The sequence below is a fragment of the Silene latifolia genome, chromosome Y, assembly GCF_048544455.1.
Source record: "Silene latifolia isolate original U9 population chromosome Y, ASM4854445v1, whole genome shotgun sequence".
In the NCBI taxonomy this organism is placed as follows: Eukaryota; Viridiplantae; Streptophyta; class Magnoliopsida; order Caryophyllales; family Caryophyllaceae; genus Silene; species Silene latifolia.
In genome coordinates this window covers 195,475,287-195,490,985 of record NC_133538.1, presented here as the reverse complement: position 1 = coordinate 195,490,985, position 15,699 = coordinate 195,475,287, and the positions used below count along the sequence as shown (strand labels likewise).

The following is a 15,699-nucleotide window of genomic DNA, read 5'->3' as shown; positions in this document are numbered from 1 at the left end:
TCAACAATCAAAACAATCGATTCGCAAAACAAGCCGTCGATTCGCAAAAGCAGTCTATTGGATTCACAATATAAGCCCTACGATTTATAAATTGTCCGATTCACAAAATGAGACCTGAGATTTACAAAACAAGGTCATAGTCAAATACCTTTGTTCTCTTGTTGAGCAAAGCCCGAAATCCAACAAAGATTTTCTCCTCCCTATTAAAAGCGAATAACACCGATGTTTCTTTGGAGATACGGAGATCGATAGGCGGCAGCTGGAATTATCTCTCTTCTAGGACGCACAATAGCAGGAGTATTGACATCAACATTAGTGACATTAACATGATCAGAAACTGATGGTACCGATAATGTAGGAAATCTGGTTCCCTCATCCTCTTCCCTCTGACACTGAACTATTCTTTCCTCACCTTGTATGCTTTCCTCACTTGGTCCCTCTTCGTCTGCTTTACGCACGGACCGGTGGTTTCATCACCGACAAACGGTTTCCATGACGACGGCGAATGTACGGTGAGTGACCAATGGTTTTTCAAGCAATTGCTCGATTCTTCCACACACGATTTCGGAGATGGTGGACGGACGACGGAATCATTGAGTATCGGGTAAATCAATAACAATTGGGGTTTCGGCTAGTTCGACAACTGGTGTTGGTGTTGGCTGGGACTGAGGATCAATAGACCTGTCTTCTTCAGAAGACAAAAAATGATCGTCGTCTGATAGCAGCCTCCACCGTGGGCAATCTGGTGGGGTTGGCAATCTTGGTTTACGACGTTTCCGAATGGGTTTGCTTGTCACTTTGGGATCTGGTGCACGAATCGGTACAAAAGTGTCATCCATAATTTCCAATGCCGCACGTAAATCAAAGATCGGACCATCCACCCATCCTGTCCACATCGTCATTAACAACGTGATCATTCTCCACAACATTCGCTGCAATGGATAACGTGTTTCCAACGATATTATTGACCACGTTGTCCAAATTCAGTTCACCGTCCTCATCCTTCTTAGCATCCTCATTATTACCCATCTCTATATTTTCCTCCTTATTCCCATCATCGGCATTTTCTTCATCCCCAACATTCTCATCAAACTCATCTTGTTGGGATGAAATATACCCGTCCGCAATACCATTAACGGCTGCCACCATAGTAGAGACCGCCGAGGAAGGTAGCTTGTTCGTAGCTTGAATAGCAAGAGATCTCAGTACCTAGCGAAAGTCGCAGCCGCTACCTTTGCGGCGTCGGCAAGTTTGTGAACAATCTCACACTTACTCGTCACTAAGGCCATCGGTTTCCTTGTCACCGCAATGTGGAATGTCGGACCACATATCCGGTTTGCCTTCTTCGTGGTATTGGATGGTTGATTTGGACTGAACATGCTCAAGCTTTGTGACCGGTGGCTGAGGTGCGGGTGCGAGTGTGTGGTAGCTCATGACAAGGGGAGGCTCCACAGAACCTTGACCGAAACCTTTTTTGCCTTCAACTCCTGTTTAATTCTTTTTGCAATTTTTTCTTTCGTCCAATTACAACAAGTTGGAAACTTTCTTACGACCAATCTTGATTTGTAGACGAAACGGTCCAAGTAAATGTACACGAGCACCATAATGGGTCCACCAAAAAAATTATCTCCTTTCAAGCGTTTGACATCTCTCCACTCCTCCTTTTGCCAAGACTCAACTTGGTCACCAACTTTTGATGAAATTGCACCAATTGAATTCCGGAATCAATGAAGTATCACCTAAACTTTTTAAAATCCTCAAACTTGCGCGATTCCCTTGCACACCACCCAACAGAGACGAGAATATGTAAACGATGAAATTTCGTTTAAAGTCATCTCCACCATCTTTCTGCATGGATAATTTGTTCAAGACGTGGTGATCATCGATATATTTGTGTGGATATTGCTTTCGGAAGTTTTCCAACGTAGCTAAATAAGCAGGACACTTATCCACATGTGACGCTTCCTCAACAGGTCTTGAACCCATTGGAATGCTCATGCAAAGATGGATGTCCTCCTCTAATACGGGGAGTTTTTGTCAAATAACCATCCCTTTGCTGGGTTGTAATTTGACACTAGCCAATAAGCAAGGTCCCCGGGAACCTTGTCTGTTTCAATCATTAACAGACCGCCAAAGCCCATGTCTTTTATAGCTTGAATCTGTTGATCACTCGGTGGATTTTTCGTATCTTTCAGAAAGTTGTACAACCCTTTTGGCGACATTCGAGTCCTCACCGTAGGCGGTCCTCCGTACGCACCCTCTTTTTTTTTGGTGGAGGAGGAGCGACAGCTTGCTCAACAACCGCTTGTGATGGTCGCTTCATCTTGTAGCCTGTTTCACAATAATCATCTTTAGCGTCACAAAATAAGTTTGAAAGGATACACAAAAATAAGAACTAATATTTATATAGTCTATTTTGGGGGGGATAGGACCTGAGATTCACAAAATAACTCTCCATTTTCACGAACTAACCTCAAGGATTCTTTTCAATAAGACATAAGATTTATATAGTCTGAATGTGAGAATAAGACCCGAGATTCACAAAATAACTCCCGGTTTCACAAATTAACCTCTATGATTCACAAAATAAGGCATAAAATTTATATAGTCCGAATCCGTGGATAAGACCCGAGATGCACAAAATAAAACCCCAGTCTCACAAAATAAGCTATAGGATTCAAAAATAAGCTATATGATTTATAGTCCAAACTGTTCTTGATCCAACGCCAAGACCAAAAGACACCCTAGGAGGGGACGGGTGAACCCTTTATTGGGGGACGGGGTTAACAGTAGGGGCCGGGTGTCCTAAAACGGGACGGGAAAGGGTTTAGGGTTGGATTAGGCGGATCCGCTACCGCGGATCCGCCTAATCCAACCCTAAACCCTTTCCCTTGTACATAGTCATTCGACCAACGCCAAGACCAAAAGACACCCTAGGAGGGGACGGGTGAACCCTTTTTTGGGGGACGGGGTTAACGATGAGGGGCCCGGTGTCCTAAAACGGGACGGGAAAGGGTTTAGGGTTGGATTAGGCGGATCCGCTACCGCGGAACCGCCTAATCCAACCCTAAACCCTTTCCCTTGTACATAGTCATTCGACCAACGACAAGACCAAAAGACACCCTAGGAGGGGACGGGTGAACCCTTTTTGGGGGACGGGGTTAACAGTAGGGGGCCGGGTGTCCTAAAACGGGACGGGAAAGGGTTTAGGGTTGGGTTAGGCGGATACGCTACCGCGGATCCGCCTAATCCAACCCTAAACCCTTTCCCTTGTACATAGTCATTCGACCAACGCCAAGACCAAAAGACACCCTAGGAGGGGACGGGTGAACCCTTTTTTGGGGGACGGGGTTAACGAGGGGTCGGTGTCCTAAAACGGGACGGGAAAGGGTTTAGGGTTGGATTAGGCGGATCCGCTACCGCGGATCCGCCTAATCCAACCCTAAACCCTTTCCCTTGTACATAGTCATTCGACCAACGACAAGACCAAAAGACACCCTAGGAGGGGACGGGTGAACCCTTTTTGGGGGACGGGGTTAACAGTAGGGGGCCGGGTGTCCTAAAACGGGACGGGAAAGGGTTTAGGGTTGGGTTAGGCGGATACGCTACCGCGGATCCGCCTAATCCAACCCTAAACCCTTTCCCTTGTACATAGTCATTCGACCAACGCCAAGACCAAAAGACACCCTAGGAGGGGACGGGTGAACCCTTTTTGGGGGGGGGTTAACGAGGGGGGTCGGGTGTCCTAAAGCGGGACGGGGAAAGGGTTTAGGGTTGGGTTAGGCGGATCCGCTACCGCGGATCCGCCTAATCCAACCCTAAACCCTTTCCCTTGTACATAGTCATTCGACCAACGCCAATACCAAAAGACACCCTAGGAGGGGACGGGTGAACCCTTTTTGGGGGACGGGGTTAACGAGGGGGCCTAAATGTCAACGGGGCATGAAGTTATTATTGAAGTTATTATTGAAATTGTCATTTGAAGTTATTATGAAACAATAGGGAACGCAAGGATTCACAAAAAACAAAGAACACAAAGCAAACTTCATTAATAAAACATAGTAGTCATACATTATATTTATAAACTATCGACAATAGAACACGGCAAACAAGATAGCAAGTTCAATGCCGAAAATTACAAAGATAGTATTTTAGGAAAAGGGATACAAATGTAGGCTATAGGTCCATAATAGAAGGTAAATCAATAGAACATGCGTCTATACAATTGCGTAATAAGTTGACAAATAGCAATTGCGGTGGCTCGTTCGAAGAGACATCACTGGAGGTAAAGAACGTAAGTTCTCATAAATTGTAGCGCGATCAATAGCATTCAGAAGGTTCATGGCACTTGGATGGTTATATTGGTGAAAATGAAGGATGAATTTAGGCGACATATTATCGGTCGAAAACATTTGCACGTTTGGAATATTAGGTTAGCACCCCTATGAATAATTAGAATACCCTCCACTTGGTTGATTTCAAGAGAAAGCCAATATGCAGCGGTTACACCGGGAGCATTGGGATGAATAAGAAATAACTGAGACCAATTCCGACACACAATAGCCATATTTGCCTTGTCTTCAAAGGCATCAAGTTTAGAAAATATATTATGCATAACTCCTTGAATATTGAAAACAGAATGTTGTGAGTGATAGCGAGGGAAGATAATTTAACTTCGCCAAATCGCTTCCTTAAAAGACAAACTGATTGCGTTTTGTTTTTGACAGACATAAGCTGCACGAAATGACGATTCGTCTTCTTCAAAAGCATTAACGACACACCCTTTGCACCAAGACTCCATAATTCACTAAAAATAATAATAGGAACGCATAGTAGGTTAGTAACTAAATGAATAAGTTTCACAATGGCAGATCTAGGTTTCACAACAACTACTCCAAGATTCACAAAATCAAGTATACGATTCACGTAATTATGAATCAACATTACAAAGATCGAGAGACGAACGAGAATCTCATCAAGTGCATGCCAACTAAATTATTATGAAAGTTGTATTCGAAGTTATTATGAAAGATAGATGCTCGAGGATTGACAAAATAAAAGGAAAATAAACTTGATTAATAGAACATAGTATTCATACATTATGTTGATACAACATCCGAAATAGAAAACTACTGATTACATATTTATACAAGGGTGCCTTAGCAAGTATACAAACGTAAGATTAAATACTAACGGTGATAGACCTAAGTACACCGACCGACAACTAAACATAATAGGTTCATTTGAAATATAATTTAGTAGCTACATCCCTAACACGCAAGGGTACAACTTTAAGTCCTACAAACCGTGTTCATAAGGTATTCTTGTCCTCATATTCAGCCTGCCAGATACAATTCCTTGTGTTGTATTATAAGGGCATTGTAGGCAAGCTTTCTTTAGATGTACAAGAAAGCAAATATATCAAAGATGAAGATGAGGACGATGAAGATAATCGATCCCTCCAAAACAAGTCTTTCTCATGGCATATATGTTCGCCATATCCCACAATTTGGTGTTGCTCATTTAGCCGAAACAATCACAACTAGAAGGCCGGGCTAAATGAGCAACACAAATGTCGGATATGGCGTAAAAAATATAGGTCGTGAGAAAGGCTTGTTTGTAGGGATTGATCTTCATCGTTATCATCTTCATCTATGATACATATTCTTTCTACTAGTACATGGAAAGAAAGGTAACCTAAAATTCCGTTTTAATACAACCCAAGGAATTGTACAGATGAGGCAGAGTTTGAGCATAGTAATACCTTAAGAACACATTTGTAAGACTTAAAAGTGTACCCTTGCGTGATAGGGAATGTAGCTACTAAACTATATTTCAAATGACCATAATAGTCCCTACAATTGCAAGCTGTCCAAAGATAGCATATCCATGTAATGAGCTCAAACTTGCCTCTTCAAAGATATCGACTACCCGACCCGTACACCAAGTGTCCATAGTTGGCAACGTATACGCAGACATGAGCAATTGACCTAGGCATATAAATAACTAAAACAGTTCGATAAAAAATAAATGAAAATAACTAAAACATAATAAGTAATACATTTCATACACATACACAAAATGTCATGTTTCATATAAGTACATTCCAGATAAGTAAGATTAAAAGCCATATCAAAACAAGGTAAAGCATTCAGATGAAGTTTTACAAATGACCAACTATGGACAAAGTGGTCTATAGGTTTCGCAAGATAAGGTCTATGCTTCAGACAAGCATTCACATAAACTCATCATAAAAAGATGACAATCATGAGGCAGGTTTGACTTCCTGCATTATAATGAGAATGATTCGCAAAATATTCCACCAGATTCACAAAATATTCCACCGTTTCACAAAAAACGACTCCAAGATTCACAAAATTAACTCGGGTTTAACAACGACACATCAGTCCAATATTCACAATATCACCTCCAAGTTTCATGATACACAAACACAGGTTTAACTTCCTGCATTATAATGAGAATGATTCGCAAAATATTCCACCAGATTCACAAAATATTCCACCAGATTCACAAAAACGACTCCAAAATTCACAAAATTAACTCGGGTTTAACAACACATCAGACCAATATTCACAATATCGCCTCCAAGTTTCATGATACACAAACACAGAACTATGTCGCCATTGCAGAATCAACAGAGCACCACAACAACAACAACAAAAAAGCACAATATTAACAAAAACGAAACATATTAAGCAATGAACAATGAGAAAAACCTAATAAAAAAAATTGACGAAGTAAGTATTGAAGAGAGCGAACAGGACATACAAATAGTAGATCGAAAATGCTCCGAAATTGATTTTGTTGCGTTCGTACTGATCGGATAATTCTTCGAGGATGATTAAAACCTGCATTATAATGAAAATGATTTAGTAATACATTATCGAAAAAAATAGTAGATTGAAAAGCTTCTGAAAATAGTAGATCTACAATAATTGATCGAAAATGAAGAAAAATAGTGATACGAACGAGAATATCACATACCTAGATCCGAAAAAGGACGACCGAACAGGGATGATGATGATGATGACGATCGCGATCAAAATATCAGATGATGAACTGCGTGTGATTCAGACGATGATGAACGAAGTTAATCGGAAAACGGTAGTTGTTGAGTGTTGAGAGTTGAGTAAATGCGTGAAAGACAGAGACATGGAGAGAGAGAGAGTAGAGAGAGAGAGAGTAAAATGTCGTAAATGAAGTTGTTGGCTGGCATTTGCTTTGAGTGTATGATTAAATAGGGACACGTGGCAGATCTCAGTGCGTCTATAGTTATTAGATCTGACGGTTTAGAAGGTGTCCAACCGCCTCACCCTAAGAAGGGTGCCTCACATGATTCAATCTCTCTCTCTCTCTCTCTCTCTCTCTCTCTCTATATATATATATATATATATATATATATATGTATATATATATATATGTATATATATATATATATGTATATATATATATATGTATATATATATATATGTATATATATATATATGTATATATATATATATATATATATATATATATATATATATATATATATGGGATCTTGTGAGTTTGGTTTCTTATGGTGAGTTTGTGCTCACACTCTTATTGTAGTGTTAGTCTTAAGTTCTTATGTTTTTCTCTAATTTTCTCATTATGTTACCTTTTTTATTTTTATTTTTTCTACCACTTATTTTTCTGGTGTTACTTTGATTTTTTTTACTTTAATTTTTTTCTCTCTTTTTTTTACCTCGTATTATTATGCTGTTATTATACTCTTTTTTTACTTTGATTTTTTTTTTTACGACTTTGTTTTTTTTTTCTTTTTTCTTTACCACGTGTTATTGTGCTGTTATTGTTATTCTGGTGTTATTGTGCCTTTTTTTTTTACGACTTTGATTTTTTTTTCTCATTTTTTTTATCACGTGTTATTGTACTGTTATTGTTATTGTGATGTTATCCGGTGTCACTTAGATTTTTTTTACTATGATTTTTTTACTCTTTTTTTTACCACATGTTATTGTGTTGTTATTCTGGTTTTATTGTGATGTTATTCCAATGGTCACTTTGATATTTTTTCCTACTTTGATTTTTCACTCTTTTTTTTACCACGTGTTATTTTGCTGTTATTGTGATGTTATTCCGGTGTCACTTTGATTTTTTTTACTACTTTGATTTTTTTACTCTTTTTTTTCCCCGTGTTATTGTGCTGTTATTGCAGTGTTATTGTGGTATTATTGCAGTGTTATTTTTATGTTCTTATGCTTCTCTTGTTTTCTCATTATGTTACCTTTTAATTTATTTTATTTTTTGTGTTAGCACATATTATTCCAGTTTTTTTTGGTTAATACTTGTTAGTCGAGTGTTATTTTTTTTTGTCTTTTTTTTTGTTACACTAAAATATCACCTGTTATTCTCATGTTATTGTACTGTTATTCTAGTGTTATTCTGGTGTTATTGTACAGTTATCCCGGTGTTATCGTAGTGTTATTATGATGTTATTGTGTTTTTACTCCGCTGTTATTGTGTTGTTATTCTGATGTTGTTCTGGTGTTATTGTGTTGTTGGTGTTATTGTGTTGTTAGTTCAGTGATATTGTGTTATTTCCGATGTTGGTCTGGTTTTATTGTGTTGTTACTACGGTGTTAACAAATTTGAGTTGTGGGCTTGTAAGCTGAATCCAAAATAAGATTAAAATGGTAGATCTGAAACAAATCAAATTGAGGGTAGCAAAGTAAGACGAATCCAAATGTCTAATGAACATGACTATCTATTCTTCTATAAAATCAAAACTGGCTGTTTGTGGGCCCCTAAGATGAACCCAAAATAAGATCAAAACTGTAACTCCCAATTACACTCTTAAAAATAGCGTATAGTTTCCGACATCTCTTATATGGAGTATACAATACCAGTTTATAAAACCCCCAATTTTCCTAGTGCACAAGCACCGTCAATTGTGTCAATAACTATTGCTTTCATAACATAGGATCTGAAATGGCGTGCATCCCAAAACTCAGAGAACCGACTCCGTCATCTTAAGCAACCATAAAATATTATAAATGCATAGGTCAATCCTGCTACACTGGCATGAACTTCAGAAGTAGAGTATGAAAGATTTGAGAACTGCTTGATATTATTAATGAAGGAGATACAAGTATTTATATGGGATTACAATGCTAATGGAAGCTAACCCTAGAATAACAAGAAAGATACAATGAATAAAATCTAACTACAAAATAGGAACAAACTAACTAAGTTAGGAAAACAATAATATGAAGAATATTTACTAGATAATTACAATGAATAAAATCTATCAAGTAATATTCTTAACAGGCTCCCTCAAGATGGACGGTCTAAGAGATAGGCCAATCTTGGAAGCAAGTAGACGAAACCGAGCTTTAGGAAGGGGCTTCGCAAGTACGTCAGCAAGCTGATCATTGCCGGATATGTGGCGAACGCGAATGGTACCGAGCTGGACCTGTTCACGGACAAAATGAAAAGACAGGGCAAGGTGCTTCATACGGGAATGAAAGATGGGATTAGCGGAGTAGGATGTGGCACCAAGATTATCCGAATAAATGGCAGGGGCAGTGGAGACCTTGATGCCGAGTTCCAAGAGTAGATTGCGAAGCCACAGCACCTCGGTTGTCGTGTCGGCTACGGCTCTAAACTCAGCTTCGGTGGAGGACCGGGAGAGGGCTCGCTGTTTCTTGAACGACCATGAGACCGGATTACGTCCCAGATAGACAATGAACCCGGATGTTGAAACATAGTCGACATTGTCAGCGCCAAGGTCCGCATCACAATAAGCATGAAGACACAACGGAGTGGCGCGGTGGAGTTGGATACCGTGATGCAATGTACCGTTTAGATATCAGAGTAAACGTTTAAGGGCCGTCCAGTGGTCGGAGGTGGGATGAGTGATAAACTGAGCTAGGCGGTTGGTAGGATACGCAATGTCAGGTCTTGTTAAAGACAGGTATTGTAAACTACCAACAATGGCTCTATAGTTGGACTCATCCTCGATGGGTTTGTCGGGTTGTTTTGCAAAGCAAGGTTTTAGTGGACATCGGGGTAGACACGGGGCGGGAATCGGCCATATTGTATCGTGTTAAAAGGTCGGATAAGTATTTGGACTGATTTAGGTGAAGACCGGATAAGGTGGGTGTCACTTCTATCCCTAAAAAATAAGAGAGTGGGTCGAGGTCCTTGAGCGAGAACCGAGAGGATATACTAGTGACAAACCGTTCTATCTCAGGTGGACTCGACCCGGTAATAATGATGTCATCGACATAAACTAAAACATAAATATGAATTGACCCATTAGTGTATATTAATAATGACGAGTCCGAGATAGAATTTCGAAAACCATAGGTTAACAGATAAGTTTTTAACTCAACGTACCAAGCCCGGGGGGCTTGTTTTAAACCGTAGATGGCTTTAACTAACTTACAAACGTGATCGGGTTTGGCGGGGTCTACAAACCCAGGAGGTTGGGCCATGAAGACCGTATCCGAAAGAGAACTCTGCAAAAAAGCGTTATTTATATCAATTTGTCGGAGGGGCCAACCTTGATTGACCGCAATAGAGAGAATTAGGCGAATCGTTGTAGGCTTGACTACGGGACTAAACGTTTCGGAGTAATCAATCCCCGGTCTTTGATGAAACCCTTTAGCGACAAGGCGGGCCTTGTGTTGCTTGAGGGTACCATCCGGATTATATTTGACTCGGAATACCCACTTACAACCAACAACGTTTTGATTATCGTCTTTGGGAACTAAGGACCACGTGCCATTCTTAAGTAGTGCGTCGTGTTCAGCGATCATGGCAGCCCGCCATTGAGGATCGACGAGCGCTTGTTTGACGGTATTGGGCGTGATGTGAGGGCTAGGGGAGGCTAGGGCGATAGCTGTTTTGGCAGTTTTAACGTACTTGGGGTTTGGCTTGCGGATATTATGGGATAAACGAGTGGCATGAGGGTGAGGTGGAGGTGGTGGTGGTGGGGGGGGGGGGGGGAGGAGAGGAGGAGGGAGATGTGGGGGGAGGCAGCAGCTGGTGTTGTCGGGGAGGGTTGGGTCGTGGGACGAGGCTGGGGAGGGGGTGAGGGAGGAGCATCAGCGGGTGGGTTCGAGGTTGAGGGTGGAGTAGGGGATGGACCAATGAGAGGGAGAGTCAGCGTACACCATGTTTCAGGGGTCATCGGGGTCGTGGGTGACAGCTTGGAGAAGGGGAATTCCGATTCTACAAAGCGGACATGGCGAGAGACATAGATGCGGCTTGTGGTGGGGTCGAGGCAAAGATAGGCGGACTGGGTGGTAGAGTAACCTAGGAAAACACAAGGAAGGGAACGGGGATCGAGCTTGTGTTGGGTATAAGGACGGAGCTAGGGGAAGCACAGACAACCGAAGAAACGGAGTTTGTTGTAATTGGGATGTTGTGAGAACAAGCGATGATAAGGAGTGTCGTTTTGAAGAGTAACGGTGGGGAGTCGATTGATTAAATAGGCAGCCGTGGTGAACGCGTGAGACCAATATGCGATGGGCATGCGTGCGTGGCTGAGAAGTGAAAGGCCGGTTTCAACTATGTGGCGATGGCGACGCTCCGCAAAGCCGTTATGTTCGGGCGTATGCGGAGGTGAGGTTAGGTTCATGACACCATTGTCGAGGAGGGAGGGAGTGAGTTTCTTGAACTCACCTCCATTGTCGGAGTAAAAGGTTTTAATTGGTAAATTGAAGTATTTTTCGACAATGGCTTGAAATTGTGTAAAGACAGTAATAGTGTCGGATTTTCGTTTAATTGGGTATAACCAAATGTAGTGAGTAAAGTGGTCAATAAAAATAACATAATAATTGTAGGAGTCATGGGATGGAATAGGGGCACACCAAACATCAGAATAAATTAATTCTAGGGGAGCAGTAGATTTTAAAGTGGAAACATGAAAGGGGAGCTTGTGGCTCTTATTAATTAAGCACGCATGACATGAAGAAAAATGGGAAACACGGAATTGAAATTGCGAATTTAAAATCTTGAGAGCGGCCTCATTCGGATGGCCGAGCTTGTGGTGCCAGTGTTGAGTGTTGGAGGAGATGGCGGGGTGGGTTGCGGGTTAGACTGGACACCACTCGTAGGTGCCGTTAGTGCGACGGCCTTGAAGGAGAATCGACCCCGTGGAGATTTCCTTAATAACAAAAGAATCATGTGAGAAAGAAGCAACATCATTATTGTCATAACAAAATTGCGAAACGGAAAATAAATTACGGGAAATGGACGGAACATGTAAAACATTAGTGAAGGATAAAGAAGAGGAGTTAGAAGTGAGTGAAAAGGAACCTATATGAGAGATCGGAAGAGAAGACCCATCCCCAATGACAAGGTCATCGGGACCTTCATAGGGGGAGTGTAGGGCAAGGGTGTTTAGGTCGTTGGTAATGTGGTGGGAGGCACCGGTGTCGACTAGCCAGGGTTTCGATGAAGGGGCGGGTTGGTAGGTGGCGGAGTTGGCTTGTGGGGCTTGGGAACGAGGTGGGCGGTTACGGGTAGGGAAGACAATGGTAGGATGGTCACGTTTAAGATCAGGGCAATCGGAGGCGACATGCCCAACGATGTCACAGTAGTGACAACGACCCTTGTAGGGTTTCTTTTGGGAGGTGTTGGTGTTGTCGGTGTTGGAGGAGCGGGGTGTATAGGATTGGCGTTGGTAGTTATTGTTGTTGTTGTTGTTTTGGTTGTAGTTGTTGTTGTTATGGCGATAGTTGTTGTTGGAGTTGTTGTAACGAGGGTAGGCGGGGTTGGCAGAGGGGGGAAGGCAGTGGTGGTGGTGGAGGATTTCTTGTGGGTGAGAGAGAGCTCATGTTGAATAAGCTTCTCATGGAGGTCATCGAGAGTGATGGGTGAGTCACGGGCGCGTACAGCATCAATAATGGATTTGTAAAGTTCGGGGTCAAGGCCGCGGAGGACTTTATCAGTGATGTCCTCGGGGTCAACGGGTTTACCTAGTTGGCGAAGGGAGTCGGAGCAGGTTTTAATAGCATGGATGTAGTCGGTGATGGTGTCGGTATGGGTAATAGAGTCTAGGCGAGCCTTAAGTTGGAGGATATGTCCTCTAGACGGATTAACGTAGGTGCGGGCTAGAATTTTCCATGCTTCGCGAGAAGTTTTGGCATCGGTGATAAGGGAGGCAACACTCGAGGACAACGTACCGGTTAGGGCACCGATAAGGAGTTGATCTTGTCGGTACCAGGTGGAGTAGGCTGGGTTGGGTGAGATGGTGGACGTGGTGGCAGGAGGGGTGGGTTCGGTGGTAATAGTTTTGGACGGGGGAGTGAGTGTGCCGTCGAGATACGAGAACAGTTCGAGACCATTAAGAATGGAGCGGATTTGAAATTTCCATTGACGATACGTTTGAGCATCCTTTAGTTGGATGCAATTGGTAAAGTTGAGGAAGGTAAGCGGGTTAGTAGGATCATTTTTGTTTGGAATAGTGAGTTCTTTCGACATAATGAAGGTGGCGTGAGGCCGGGAGTAGCGCGGAGGAAGTCGTGGAGTTTAGATCGACTTTCCTGATACCATGAAAGATTTGAGAACTGCTTGATATTATTAATGACGGAGATACAAGTATTTATATGGGATTACAATGCTAATGGAAGCTAACCCTAGAATAACAAGAAAGATACAATGAATAAAATCTAACTACAAAATAGGAACAAACTAACTAAGTTAGGAAAACAATAATATGAAGAATATTTACTAGATAATTACAATGAATAAAATCTATCAAGTAATATTCCTAACAGAGTAGACATTAGATGTATTAATAAAATCTTTAAACGATCAGGTGTATTTATTTGTGGCACAAATACTACCGCTACAACTAAAGATGCTAGATAAATGGTGAAGTACCATGTTAAGATTATCTAAAGCTGCTTCACACAGTCATGTATGCATGAAGCCATGGACACATCTAGACTATTGGTTTCTTTTACAGATAATTGAGGCCTACATATTGCACCCCTACGTTTAGAAAGGCAATGGAACATTAATCCTAAATACTGTAAACAATTAAGAAGGAAAATTGCTGAAAACTAATAAAAGCATAACACCTATGATAACCCAATGTAACCTTCAAACAAAAGCATAAACAGTTGGATTTTCGAAAGATTTAGGGTGTGTTTGGATACCATTTTAGGAGGGAAAGGGAGGGGAGGGGGAGTGAGGGGAAGGAAAGGTAAGGGAGGGGAGGGGAGGGAAAATAAATTATGGTTGTTTGGATAACAAAAATGATGATAGGGTGATGGAAGGGGAGGAAGAGGGAGATGGTAGAGTGGATGGAGGATGATGATGAAAGGAGAGTCAAAAAAAAGTTTTCCTTCCAAATCTTGCCAATGATGAAAAGATTTTATTTTGGTCTAAAGGAGGGAAATTAAATCCTCTCATTCCCCTCCCCTTCCATTTCCCTCCTTCCAAATATTGTAACCAAACAAAGGAAATTAAACCCCCCCCTTTCCCTCCCCTCCCTTTCCCTCTAATTCTCTCAATCCAAACACACCCTTAGAAAACTGCTATAATGAAACAGAGCAATTAGTAGGTAGGGTAGACAGCTCAACTCTCTTTAATAAAAGAAGAAAAGGGGTGAGGGGTGAAAGGGGCTTGGTTTCGAGAAAAAGAACATAACAACAGAAGTTAGAACAGATACATTTCTGGCAAGTAGCATTGTCACAGAATTTTGTTTAAAATCGAGCAAAACTGATACATGTATGGGAGCGAAAAAAATTATAATAGTACTATCACTATGACTTTTTGCTTCATTGTTATTCCTCCCAAATATCCACCATACCCTCATCACCTCGTCATCGTCACACAACAACAGCGCACGTCCCCGACAAGCTCACCAATCAGCTACCAACCTGCAATTCCGAGTCCACTTCACCAATTTCATCTCAGACAGCCACCATCACATGTGCGTTCGCTAACCGCCGTCAACTTCCGACTGAAATCAGGCGAAATCCATCATGTCGATCTCATTTCCAGCAGCCCAGAATTGCCATACAACAGTTACGACTCCAGCTCAATTCGCCCAGCTGCCACCAATTTGACTACTACTGACCCTTGTCTCACATCGTCGATCACAACCTCAACACCGACTATCGAGCCAAGTCATGGTCCAAAGCGAGGCTCAATGGAGTAAACTGAAGGGTATAGAGTAAATAAATACAGGAGCGAGATTGAAGGGACGAAGAGAAACCATTAAAGGTTGTAAACCTAATTTATAATTGGATGATCGATTAAGGCATCAATTTTTAACTTCGAAAACGGTAATAGAATCGATTTAGGGAGATTTCAAAGATTTAACTTGATCCATGATTATTCTGTGTTGATTAATTTGCAGAATATTTAAAGTTCGTGACTTGCAAATTTGGGGTTTTCTTGTTGAGAAGTACGAGATTGAAAGTTAGAGAAAGGGAAAGAGTCGTTTCTATTTCGGGAGCGAAGTTCTTTTTAGATGCCGTAGGTGAGATAAAATCTAATGGTTTAATCTAATGGTCTAAATTTATGAGCACAAACTCACCATAAGAACCAAACTCAGGATATCCCGCATATATATATGTATATATATATATATATGCGGGATCTCGTAAGTTTGGTTCTTACGGTGAGTTGTGAGTTTGGAAAATCTCAGCCACTAGATCAAAGAAAATAGAAGGC

At 41.4% G+C, this 15,699-nt stretch overlaps 1 long non-coding RNA gene across 1 annotated transcript; it reads right to left on the bottom strand.

Moving 5' to 3' along the window:
* Positions 1–5,913: 5,913 nt before the first annotated feature.
* Positions 5,914–7,107, bottom strand: LOC141627178 (uncharacterized). Its single transcript, XR_012536732.1, has 3 exons — positions 7,006–7,107; positions 6,790–6,869; positions 5,914–5,990 (listed from the first exon to the last, which is right to left on the bottom strand). It is a non-coding gene; the product is annotated as an uncharacterized LOC141627178 (long non-coding RNA).
* Positions 7,108–15,699: the final 8,592 nt, after the last annotated feature.